Below are 13,278 nucleotides of genomic sequence, written 5' to 3' on the forward strand. Positions count from 1 at the left end.
GTATAAGGGCATAAGTAGGGGGGGAGAGGGGGAGGGAGAGGGAGGGGATTTTTAGTCTGGAGGTAGTTAGAGTGAAGAAACAAAAAGTCCTGCATGTGTTCCATTTTCTGAGTGCTCACAAGAGTTGTATAAATCCCAAATAATGATGGGGTGAAAGGTGCCATTTTAGGCGGCCATTTGGATGGGCTACCTAGGTCATAATCAAGCCGTGTTCAATCGCAGATCAATGAGGTACCTGAGCTTGAGGCCAGGGACCAGGTGGAGTCAGTATGCACTGGGGGGGGGGGGGGTGCAGTCAGATGGGATCTTAGACTGAGCATTACCATTGGTGATGTGATCTAAGGCCAAAGAACCCAGGCATCCCTGGAATGACTTGGTCCTTAGGGAGAATAACAGCCGTGCGACACAGTAAAAGGGTCATCGCCCATCCCCTGTGTCCCTGAACGCAGGTCCTGGGCCTTTGGCTGGGGTCTCACAGAAGCCTGGTACCAGGGCTTCAAACTGTGAGACTGGATAAGAGAGAAAGAACATCACCATAGGAGGGCTGGGAAGGTGGCTCAGTGGTAGAGCGCTTGCCTCACATGCATGAGGCCCTGGGTTCGATTCCTCAGCACCACATAAGCAAAAAGAAAAGCCGGAAGTGGCGCTGTGGCTCAAGTGGTAGAGCGCTAGCCTTGAGCTGAAGAGCTGAGGGACAGTGCCCAGGCCCAGAGTTCAGGCCCCACTACCCCCCCAAAAAAATAAAGAACATCACCATAGGAATCCCAAGTCCACTTATCCCATACAGATGAATGAAGGCCGGTGAATTGGCTGTGGGAGATTGCTGGCATGGTGGCTGTGTCTGTCTGGCAGAAGCCTGGGCACCTGGGGTCACAACTCTCAGGGTGAAAGGGTGACTAGCACAGAAGCAATGGAGACCCAGGCTAGTTCTAGGCCAGTGCACTACTGTTAGATTATTAGACTTTGCCAGAGAACCACACAACATCTAGGTACAGAGAACAAAGGAAGGTTTATTACGGGGAAAGGGGCTGGCAAGACTCCTTCTCACAAAGGAGAAGTGAGAAGCAGCACTGGCCATTGTCTGGGGTGAGCTATGTAACCTAGGAGGTTCAGGAGGGGCTGGAGGGGGCTAGGAGGTGGAGACTGTGGTGGGGACCTGTGGGGCCAGAGGCTTTATAATGGCGGACTAGGATTGAAGGCTGCTGTCTAAGTGGTAGATAAGGGGTCCTGCAGCTGCCCAGACTTGAAGGTCACTCTAAGGGGCTCTTGTTGCCTTAGATGGTGGTAGCTGCCCCAGAGAAGTGCCATGTTTACTGATGGACGCAGCTACGTGATGGACAGGGTGAGGTTAGTGGTTGTGGAAGGGGAACAAGTCATTTGGGCCAAGCTGTTACCAGTGAGCACCTGAGCACAAAAGGCTGAGCTCATTGCCCTAACCCAAGCTTTGACGCTGGGAAAGGACAGGAAGGTCAACATCTATACAGACAGCAGGTATGCAATCGCCATGTACATGTACATGGAGCCATTTACCGGGAACACAGGCTACTGCCAGCTGAGGGAAAAGCCATCAAAACAAAGAACAGATGTTAGACTTACTTCAAGCCATATGGTTGCCAAAGGCAGTCACTGTAATGCACTTATTAAACAAATACACCAAGGAACTCATTTAGGAAAAAGCAAGTTAGTGGAATTGATCCACCGGTTCTACTATATACCTGAAATGGACAAAATGTTAGAAGACATTACCAGCCGGTGTGTACCCTGCCAAAGGACAAATGTGGCTGCCCGTATAGCCGCCAAGGGAAAAAGAGAAAGGGGAACCGTACTAGGAGCTTATTGGGAGGTAGGTTGTCTGCTAGTTTTTGTAGACACTTTTTCAGGATGGATGGAAGCTTTCCCAACCAAGCGGGAAACAGCACCGACAGTAGCAAAGAAGCTTCTGGAGGAAATAACCCCCAGGTTTGGACTCCTGGTGGCCATAGGTTCAGACAATGGACCCTCTTTGATCTCCCAGGTAACTCAGTTACTAGGTAAGTCACTGGGGATCAATTGGAAATTATTGTGCCTATCACCTCCAAAGCTCAAGTCAGGTAGAGAGGATGAATAGGACTTTAAAAGAGACCTTAACCAAATTAACTCTTGAGACTGGCAAAAACTGGACAGCCCTCCTACCATTTGTCCTCCTGCAAGTATGCTGTACACTGTAATTCAAGGGTATCACACCTTATACGATACTGTGCCCTCTCCCTATTCTCTAAGCTTGGATCTGAGGCAATAGCTGAACTGTCTAACCACTGTTTGTTATAGTCCCTGCAGGCGCTGCAAAAGGTCCAAAAGGAACTTTACTCACAGACCAGGGCTGCTCATAAGCAGTTACCTAAGGATGGCCCAACCTTACACCCTTTCCTTCCAGGACAGGTGGTGTGGGTAAAGTGACATAAGAGTGAGTCCTTGGGGGCTGGGAAGGTGGCTCAGTGGTAGAGCGCTTGCCTTGTGTACATGAGGCCCTGGGTTGGATTCCTCAGCACCACATAAGCAAAAAGAAAAAAGCTGGAAGTGGCGCTGTGGCTTAAGTGGTAGAGCGCTAGCCTTGAGCTGAAGAGCTGAGGCACAGCGCCCAGGCCCAGAGTTCAGTCCCCACAACTAGACCAGAAAAAAAAAAAAGAGCAAGTCCTTGGAGCCTCACTGGAAAGGCCCCGACACTGTAATCCTGATTACCCCTACAGCTGTTAAGGTGGACAGCCTGAAGACCTGGCTCCACGCCTCCCACATCAAAGCAGCCAGCCTGACCAGGGAGGACAAAGGGAAGGCAGTACAACCTGGTGACGATCCACAGAAATGGACGTTTGTAAAAAAAATTTATTAGACTGGTAATGATCTTATGGCTGGGATGCAGCATGGTGGAGGGTGGAGATGCATCCCACCCAATGGAGAGATACAGGTAGAAAATTTGGAGGGAAGGGTCGGAGGGTGTACAGGGCAAGGAAAGACTAACTCACCATCAAGTACAATTAGATGTAAACGTGTGTCAGCTGGCTCCACATGTCCCGAACTGTGGAAGTAAAAATAAGGGTGCCAGCGTGCCCTATCAATTCTATATGTGCCCAAGTACGGCGGCCTCAGGCTGTGACACCCCGGGAGAATATTATTGTGCCCATTGGGGTTGTGAGAGAATAGTGGTGGCAGATGCCAGGGGATATTGGGTGCTCTCCTGACCTGATCCTGACATCCAGGTCAAAAGAAAGGGGTGTCATGGTTTTGATTGGATGGCAAGGGTCTCAGTTAATAGCCCTGGCCTCCAGGTTATTTTTTCTATAATAAATCCCCAAGACCCCGTTTGGGACCAAGGTCAAACCTGGGGAATGGGACTTTATAGAAGTGTTGTGAGAGACCACAGCACATATGTAAGTGTACAAAGAGTTAAAGTTAACAAGCCACCTCAGCCGATGGGGTCAAACTCCACCCTTCACCTCCAGCCAAGCTTAAACAATGAACCCCTGCCACCTAGTAACAACTAACTCCGACAAAGTGTCTGATACGCCAGAAGAACAAAAAATGGACTTTGATGAACATGGGTCTGGAGTAGAGGCTGAACTGAGACATCTAAGTAAGTCTATTGACAAGCTCACGGACTTGGTGGGGTCTCTAGCTGAAGTCATCCTCCAGAACAGAAGAGGACTAGATAAGCTGTCTTCAGAGAAAGGAGATCTGTGCGTTGCCCTTGGAGAAGAATGCTGCTTTTGGGCAAACCACACTGGAGTCCTAAAGGACAGTCTTGCGGCCGTTAAACCAAGGCTTGATGAGCTTGAAAAAAAGACGAGAGTCTCAAGGATGGTAGGAAAAGCTATTTCACTGGTCTCCCTGGGCAACGTCCCTGATTTCAGTCACAATTGGCCTGCTCGTGATTATTTTGATGTTACTGTTAATTGGCCTGTGCGTAATTAATGCTATACTGTCATTTGTACAAAAGAGGATCAGGGCTATAAAACTAATCATCCTGTGCACCCCATGTAACCCCCTCTGTACTAAGGTAAATGAGTCAAGGATTTGACTAGGCTAAAAGGAAAAGGAGGGAATGTTAAGGAGAGCAAAATGGACTCCATCTTCAATGCACTAAGAGCTCCCCCACCCCTGAGAATTAAAATACTGCTCTCTCACAAGCACCTCAAGATCAGGAAATACGCCGTCTCTGTTGAGATTCTAGGAAAGGTCAAGACTGTTTGGACAGTCCCTCTGCTTGCTGTGATAAGATTGTGTAATCTGCTTGACCACCAGCATGGTGAAATGTCAAAGGTTAACAATAGTAAAGCAGCCCGGCCACCTTTGCCCTTCCAGGATGGAGTAGCCTTATTCCCACCCCCATGGGGAAGAATATCCCCCTGCTTTGTGTGGGGACCTATCACATTTGAGTGCCAGTTCAAACCAAGATAAGAGGTTAGTTCAAGCAGTGACGATGAGGCAGACTGTCACTCCATTGGTCACCTGTGTGTGGCCTGGCTGGACTACATGGTTTGCCCTTAAAAACCCCAGCTTTGAGGATTGCTGGGGGGAAGGCGGGGGGTGCAGTCTGAGCTCCTGAGTCTGTGCTGCATCCCTGGCCAGTCAGCTATTAACTTCCCTAATAAATGCATTTTTTTTTTTTTGCATGAGACTGTCTCTGTGTGGGACGTGAAATCCCCTCCCACAGACCCTGGTGACTGAGCATGGGGGGTGGGGACTAGGGGGGACTAGTGGGTGACCTGGGAGCTGCAGAACATACTTGAGCTAACCCAGTCTGCAGGGTTGGTGATCTGCTTCCAGGTGATTTATCTACCTGCCAGGGTCTGTTTCCCCGCCCTCCTCCCCTCCCTGGACTTTCTGCTTGCAAGAACGTTCGTCTCGTCAACTGGGCCTCAAAAGATTCCATGTCAGAGAGCTTTTTGTTTTTGTCCTAAAAGGGATTTGGCCCCGTGCCCGTCTCCCTCTTCCTTTGGCCCACACAGGCAACTATGCCTGCATTCACTCTGCCCTTGCCCAGTGTGGGGGGAAATTTCTAGAGGGAGGGCAAATAACTCAGCCCCCACTGGACCAGGGGAGGCCACGGGGTGCGCTCTAAGCTGGTGGGCAGAGGTGAAGGAAGAGGAACAATGCTCAGGGAGCTAAAAGCCTTCCCTGTCCCAACTTGCCTCCCCTCACCTCTCCCACCCCCCCCCACCCCTCCCCAGGCGAGGACGGATTCCTCTCCAAGTCCACAACAGCTCATTCTTTGCCAGGACTGGACTTCGGACTCAAGGCCTCTGGCTCACTTGGCTTGGTGCTCTACTCCGGGAGCCACGCCTCCCGCCTGGCTTTTATTTGCTGGTCGTTTGGAGATGGAGTTTCTTGGGCTTTTTTTTTTTTTTTTTTTTTTTGCACCCGCTGACCTTGAATTTGAATCCTTCCATCTCTGCTGGGATTGCAGGCGTGAGCTACTGGCACCTGGCTCACAAGAGTTTTTTGCTTGTTTGTTTTGAATAGCGTTTTCTTTTTTGCTACTTGAAATACTGAGGTGTTTCTAAGCCGGGGACATGTGTGGTGGGGGTGGGGATACAGTGAGTCCTTGCTTGAATGCTTGCCTGGGCCTTACCTCCAGCCCTTGGTTCCTCTTGTGAGGAGATCCATACATTCAGAGGTGGCCCTGAAACCAATTACTTCTGTTTCATCTTGTGCTGGTGCCACGCGAAGCTGTTCTGGAAGTGACAAATTTGAGCGACTCGCATTTCTCACTCTGGTCTTCATAATTTTGGATCATGCACACACACACACACACACACACTGCCCACCACCCCACAAAGAGGAAAGGTCTAGAAAGCTGAGGACACCAGGTCCCCTCCCAGGCCCTGCTGTAGAAGAGCCTGGGTTGGGCCTGGCTCCCATGGCCCCCAGAACCCAAGGGACACCCCTATCATAAGCCCAGATGCCTGGGCCCCCATTTCCTGACTCTTCTGGGTAACTCCCTCCTCAGCCTTGAGTGTCGCTTTAAGCATCTCACTTTCTTAATCCGGTCAGCAAGAGGAGATCACACGGGGTGGGGTAACCGGTTCTCCATGATACGGGAGAAGTCCCAGGGGAAACCGACTGTGCGAGTCTCTGGACTGCAAAGACTCAGTGCCAGATCTCATGCTAAATCTCCACAGCACCCATACCAACCCGAGCGAGGGGACGGACCCAGGGCATCCTCAAAGAGGTAGGCCTCATACAAGACAGGCCAACTGGGTGGGCGGGGTGGGGGGGGCTTGGTTGAAGGCTTTGGGGGATCCAAAGGTGGTGTTTGCGTGTGTGTGTGTGTGTGTGTGTGTGTGTGTGTGTGTGTGTGTATGTGTGTACGTCACAGGGACTTGAACTCAGGGCCTGGGCAGCTGGGTACTGGTGGTGCACACATGCCATCCCAGTAGCTCAGGAGGCCGAGATCTAAGAATCATGGTTCAAAGCCAGCCCAGCCAGGGCAGGAAAGTTCACCAGGCTCTTATTTCCAATGAGCCACCAAAAAACCACAAGTAGAGCTGTGACTCAAGTGGTAGAGCGCCAGCCTTGAGCACAAAAAGCTCAGGGACAGCACCAAGGCCCTGAGTTCAAGCCCCAGGACTGGAAGCCCTTCCTGTCCTGTGGGGCTGTCGGATTCTCCCCCTGACTTGACCCCAACCCATCAGATGGGCCTGTGCCCAGTGGCTGCGTGGTAACGGGGGCCAGCGGTACTTCACAGCTCTGTGTTGGCTGGCCAGACCCTGCGTGGTTCACTGGCTCCCAGTCCTTTGGCTCCTCCTTTGTTAGATAACGGGGAAAGGCTGCCATGGCAGGAGGGGATTTCATGAGGCTCTAATGAGGCCATCGGTGTGGATGCGCAAGGCCCACATGGGAACCGGGTCATGGGGCTCCCAGCCAGGCTGTCCCACGACCTGGGGTGGGTTCTATAACCCGTGTGGGCCTCGCCTTTCCTTCTGGAAGATGGACCTACAACCAGCACCAACACCACGGGCCTGAGGTGGGGCGAGAAGATGTCACCCATGTCCTGTGCTTCATGGACAGTGCCCACATCCCTGCGTGCCTTAGCAGGTGCCAGCTGTGTGACGTCACACCACACTGAGCTGGGACGTCACACCACACCGAGGCTACCACTCCAGGCCTCAGGAGCCCTTCCCTCGTGTAATCTCTTCCATGTGGGCTCTCCCACGGACCCCTGCTTGGTTTGTGTGGCCCTGGGGCTTGAACTCAGGGCCTGGGCACTGTCCCTGAACTGCTTTTGCTCAAGGCTGGAATTCTACCACTTGAGCCACAGCGCCACTTCCAGCCTTTTCTGTGTATGTGGGACTGAGGAACCAAACCCAGGGCTTTGTGCATACTAGGCAAGCACGCTACCATTGAGCCACCTTCCCAGCCTGTATACATTCTTAAACCATTTCCCCAAACAGGCTGGCCATGTCAGGACTTTCCAGGACAGGTTGGTCAGGACTTTCCTGACCCGCTGGGCGTCCATTTCTCTTTCGGAACGTCACCCCCTTCCTTCACGTTCCCTGTTTCCCCCTCCCAGCCCTGCCCACAAGTTGTATCATTCATTTTCCATACAGCATCTACTGTAGACTACATTCTTTAGACCCGGTATATAGATGCCAATGGGTGTAGGTCAAGGAGCTCCTGATGCATAGAACAAGGTCCTGAGGCCCCAAGAGGCTGGAGGAGTACTAGGTGCAGAGACCCTGCTCTCATAAAGGAGGAGGCAGGTGAGGGTGGAGGCCGGCCTCCGCCAGCAGACACAGACAGGAAGGTGTCCGCATTCAAGTTTGACTCTCACGGTGACTGCTGTGACCAGCTTTGCCTTTGACCAGTTCCCCAAGTTCCCTTACACAACATTTGCCCCATGGTGAAACTGGTTTTGCATGAAACTTCCCCTGGCTGGAAGCAAACCAGCAGGCCAGTGTTTGCATAGGAGGGTTTTACCCTCGCCTGAGTGCCCATCAAGATGCAATGGAGGAGGAAGGTCCTGCAAACCTGAGCACCTTCCCACTGTGGGAGAGATTCTCACACAGGGATTTCCCAGTCTAACACGGAGAGGGCCAAGAAAGACCCAATCAATCCATCCATCAGAGAGGGCCAAGAAAGACCCATCAAGCCATCAATCAGAGAGGGCCAAGAAAGACCCAATCAATCCATCAATCAGAGAGGGACAAAAAAGACCCAATCAATCAACCAATCAATGAGAGGGACAAGAAAAGCCTGATCAATCAATCAATCACAGGGCTAAGAAAGACCCAATCAATCAGAGAGGGCCAAGAAAGACCCAATCAATCACAGGGTCAAGAAAGACCCAATCAACCAATCAACCAATCACAGGGACAAGAAAGACCTCATTAACCAATAAATCAATCACAGAGAGAGCCAAGAAAGACCCAATCCATCAAGTAAACCGAGAGGGACAAGAAAGACCCTATCAGTCAATCACAGAGAGGAACAAGAAAGACTGGTCCAGATGCCAGGTGAACGCATTGTCTCTGCCCCAGTTCTCAAGGTCACCGCAGCCTCCTTTACCTGCTCTGCACCTGGAGGTTCAGCCTTCAGAATCACCCCGGTCTTGTTAATCTGTGATACCAAGCTAGCTGTGTTTCCTGAAAACACAGACTAGATTTTATTCTCTTGTGGAGCCACTCAAAATAATTTAACTAGAAGACACAAAGAAAAGTCTCAGTGGTAACTGTTGTGAGACACGTTTGGGGAAATAAAAATTCATTAAAAAGTAAATGGTAGTCCCTCTGTACAATAGACTAACAGTAACAAATCATTATTTTTTAAAAGCCCTATCAAGGAGACTATCTTTCTGTGCACACACCTAGTCCTGTATTTTTCTGGTTAATTGTAGACAAAATATCACAGACATTTCTGCTTGGGCTGACTTCGAACCTTGATCCTCAGATCTCAGCCTCCTGAGTAGCCAGGATGACAGGCATGAGCCCCCAGTGCCTCGCTAATACTTTTTCATTTTAGTAACTGGTTTGTGTTGGGGGCCTTGCCATTCTTTGTGGTGTTAGCAGCAGAATGGAGCCAAGAAAATATAGGTAGGACACGGGTACCCTGGTCCAGAAGGAATGGCACCACAGTCAATACCTGAGGTCACTTTCCTGAGTTCTTTCCCTCCCAGCCACAAAGACCAGACATTTCCAGAGACTACCTGAGTTCTTTGTGTTTTTATTTTGGTCAGTCGTGGGGCTTGAACTCTGGGCCTAGGTGCTATCCCTGTAAGGAGAGTGCTTTACCACTAGTACTTAATTACATCTGGTGTTCCCCAGTTAAACACAGCCTTCCCATCAACGCAAGGAGGTAGACATGTGTATGTGTGTATTTGTAGTTGTGTGCTGGTCCTGGGTCTTGAACTCAGGGCCTGGGTGCTGTCCCTGAGCTTTTCCAGGCAAGGCTAGTGTTCTACCACTTCAGTCACAGCTCTACTTCTGGCTTTTTGGTGGTTCATTGCAAATGAGTCTCATGGATTTTTCTTTCCTGGGCTGTCTTTGAACTGCACTCCTCAGATCTCAGCCTCCTGAGTGGCTAGAATTATAAGCATGAGCCACCGGTGCTGGCTTTTTCTCCCTCTCTTTTAACAGTTGCTTGTTGTACAAAACAAAAGCAAACTTTAGTGACATCTTTGGGTCCCGGGGAATCTCTGTAGGTCCTCACCACCCTGTCTCCTGATTTTTCTCCTTTAACACTCAACCTTGTGGAAAGAACAGGTCCTATTGTTTCTATTTTCCTCCCTTCCTCCCTTCTTCTAGTAGTACTGGGGTTTGAACTCAGTCATGTTTCAGGCAGGGCCTAGTTCTCATCTCCTGGAGCCCGGACTGGGTCTCCCCCTTTGTGGGTAGCAGGCTGGCAGGCACTCCCTGATTCCTTGTGTCCACTTTCTTCCTTTTCTTTGCAGTGACTGAAATCTTGCCACTTGGTCTTCAGTAAATCTTCCTGCCCTGACATATCTGCTAAAGCAGGCTTGGAGGGCCTCTACCAACACTTCTTCCTGGGCTGAAGGTCAGTATTGCTTTTTCTCGAGGCCCCAAGTTCCTTCTTCCCCATCTCTGGGCTTGTCTACTGCTTCCTAACCACTTTTCTCCTCCCCTGGTGATCTCACCACAGACTAAGCCTGCAGAGAAACCAGCCAATAAACTGCAAAGCCTTATCTCCAGCCAGGTCTGGCCCTGGACCTTCACCCCACAGATGCCAGGGGCGGCCACACCTTGTGGATTCTATGGGTCTTTGGACTCTGATGGCTTTGAGTTCAGCTTCCCATCTTTCCTTTCCAGGGGCTTGTGCATAGAAATAATTTTTACTTTTTTTTTTTTTTTTACCAGTCCTGGGGCTGGAACTCAAGGCCTGGACGCTGTCCCTGAGCTGCTTTTGCTCAAGGCTAGCACTCTACCACTTGAGCCACAGCACCATTTCTGTTTTTTTCTGTGTATGTGGTACCAAGGAATTGAACCCAGGGCTCCATGCGTGCTAGGTGAGCACTCTACCACTGAGCCAACTTCCCAGGCCTCTCCAGTATTTTCATCAATGTTGGATGCCATTCAATTATCAGCTGAGACTTTTTTTGGGGGGGTCTGGTCGTGGGGCCTGAACTCTGGGCCTCGACGCTGTCCCTCAGCTCTTCAGCTCAAGGATAGCACTCTACCACTTGAGCCTCAGTACCACTTCCGGCTTTTTTTTCCCTCTGCTTATGTGGTGCTGAGGAATCGAACCCAGGGCCTCATGCATGCAAGGCAAGCGCTCTACCACTGAGCCACCTTTCCAGCCCATCAGCTGAGATTTTTTTAATCCGTTTTTATAATCATTGGTGTCTTGTTTCCTAATTTATTTGTCACGAAGAGGCTCCTCGAAGAACTCATGTGCAGCAGCCGTTCCACAAGTGTATAAATGGAGAAGGGGTGGGAAGTTTTCAGGCATCTCTGAGAAATGGAGGTAACGGGAAGGGGACAAGGTAACACTGTCCTGGGGACCTCTCTGGTCCACCCACCCTCCCCTGGCCAGGTTCCCTTCTTCCCACCTCGCTGTCTTTTCTCTCCGGACTCCAGTGGATTTTGAATAGTAGACACGGCCAGTGGGTTTATAGATGTCTCTTTCCAGGGTCCCCGTGGAGCTACAGCTCTAACTCCTGGCTCACAAGAGGGTTAGGATGGGAGAGACCTTGGGTCAGCAGAGGTCAAGACACAGGCCCCATAGGTGTGCGTCTGCGGCCTTGTCACAGAGCAGAGCCCGGCTGTCCCCATCTTCAGCGGGAACCCTTGTTCTCCCGAGAGAAATGAGCCGGAAGCATTCACGGGGGTGTTCCACGATGCTTCTTCAAGCGAGGTCCTTTGCCATTCTTACTTTTGCATGCGCATTTGCCGGTCCTGGGCCTCGAACTCGGGGCCTGGGGTGTTGTCCCGGAGCTTTCTGCTCAGGGCTGGCGATGTATCCCCGCAGCCAGATCTCCACCGCGGGCTTTTCTGCGGGTTGAGAGACCAGGGTCTCCGCCACGATCCTGCCTGGGCTGGCTTGGAACGGGGACCCCGACACCTTAGCCCCGGGTCCCCGCGAGGCCTGCCCGGTCCCCGCCCTCAGGGCGTCGCCTCTGCCCTCGCCTTTGCACCCCAGTGGGGCCAGATCTTCAGGAAAGATCGGCGGGAGAAGAGTCGAGAACGCGTGAACGACGACTACCACCCGATCACGCAGAAGAGGTTTGTTCCAAAGAGAGAGTTCAGGCGGCGTGCGTCGCCGCGCCGGCGCGCTGCGCCGTGACGTCACCGCGCCTGCGACTACAAGTAGTCCAGGGGCCGGCCACGTGGGGCCTCCCACGACGAGCGCACTCCGAGTGCGCGGCCGCGCGGGCCTCGGCCCCACCTCCGGGGGTGTGAAGCGGAGGCCCGGAGCGCGCCGCCCCGCCCACCCTCCTCCCAACCACCCCCCCCCCCCGCCCACCCTCCTCCCAACCACCCCCCCCCCCCCGCTGCACGCCCCCTTCCCGCCTCCTCCTCGCCGCCCCTCCAGACACAAGGCCCGCCCGCGCCGTCGTGGCCCCGCCCAGAACGGCCCCGCCCCTTCCCGGGCGGTCCCTCCACTCCCCGAGGTCCCGCCCCTTTCTCCCGGGCCTCCCCGCTTCCCCTCCGCCCCCTCCGTCCCCGCCTCTCGCCGAGGCCCCGCCCCTCCCTACAAGGACGCCCTCCCTGAAGACCCGCCCCTCCCTACCCGCGCTACCCTCCCCGAGGCCCCGCCCCCTCCCTGTAGGGACGCCCTCCCCGAGGCCCCGCCCCTCCCTGCACGGAGGCCCTCCCTGAGGTCCCGGCCCCCTGCGCGCGGCGCCTTCCCCGAGGCCCCGCCCCCACCCTGCACGGGACCACCTCTCCGAGGCCCCGCCCCTCCCAGCGCGGAGCCCTGCGGCGGCGTCCTCCCCGAGGCCCCGCCCCTCCGCGAGTCGCGGCCCCGCCCCGGCCTGCCGGCCCCGCCCTCCTCGGGGATCCGCTGAGTTCATTCACTGGGATTGGTTTCAAGTGACGCCATCGCTTTATTTTTAAACCGATGACCTCATCGGCGCTTGAAGTTTCCTGACCCGCGGCTCGGCCCGCACCCCCGCCCCCGCCCGCCCGCCCCGCGGCCCGCGCCCCGCGCCCGGCCGGTCCCGACCCCTTCCTCCCGCTTCTCGACCTTTTCCGGCGAGTCGAGAGCAGCCGCCTGGGCCCCGGTCCCTCGGCGAGAAGACGGGGACGCGGCGACAGCGACGGCCCGGGACGGCCGGTGGGCCGCGGGCGGGCGCCGGGCCGGACGCCGGGGACTCGGCCCGCGCGGACCCGGAGGCCGGAGGTCAGCAGCGGGGCGCGGGCGGCGGGGCGCGGGCCGGACCGGACGGGACCCCGCAGGCCAAGCCGCGAGCGCTGCCGGGCCCCGCTCCCCTCACCGCGGGGCGCACGCGGGGCCCCGGTTCCCGAACCCCGCAACCCCGCAACCCCGCTCTCCTCACCCGACCCCCGCTCCCCTCGCCCCTCACCCTCGCTCCCCTCACCCCGGTCCCCTCACCCCAATCCGCGCTCCCCTTACTCCCCACCGTGCTCCCCTCACCCCGGATCCCCGCTCCCCTCACCCTGGGCCCGCTCACTTCTCACCCCTCACCCCGGACCCCTTCACCCCGGGGCCCCGCTGGAACTCTGGATCGGGGTTCAAGGCATTCAGGGGGGGGTTCAGGCGGCTCCGGGGGTTCAGGGGTGTCTTGAGAGATGGAAGCGCCGAGCACCTGTGTGGTGTGAGGATAGG

The 13,278-nt window shown here is 54.3% G+C and overlaps 1 protein-coding gene across 2 annotated transcripts in view; it reads left to right on the forward strand.

Moving 5' to 3' along the window:
- The first annotated feature begins 6,096 nt into the window (after positions 1-6,096).
- Positions 6,097-13,278, forward strand: part of LOC138806773 (dual specificity protein phosphatase 16-like) — a 29,083-nt gene continuing 21,901 nt past the window's right edge. Inside the window, exons 1-2 of one of the 2 annotated variants that reach the window (XM_069992120.1) lie at positions 6,097-6,205; positions 9,923-10,026. The gene's annotated coding sequence lies outside the window, so the exon portion shown is untranslated. Of the gene's footprint in view, positions 6,206-9,922; positions 10,027-12,467; positions 12,832-13,278 lie in introns of those variants that run through there. The other variant, XM_069992119.1, reaches the window with a different exon arrangement.

The sequence above is a fragment of the Dipodomys merriami genome, unplaced genomic scaffold, assembly GCF_024711535.1.
Source record: "Dipodomys merriami isolate MVZ:Mamm:240054 unplaced genomic scaffold, mDipMer1.0.p SCAF_408, whole genome shotgun sequence".
Lineage (NCBI taxonomy): Eukaryota > Metazoa > Chordata > Mammalia > Rodentia > Heteromyidae > Dipodomys > Dipodomys merriami.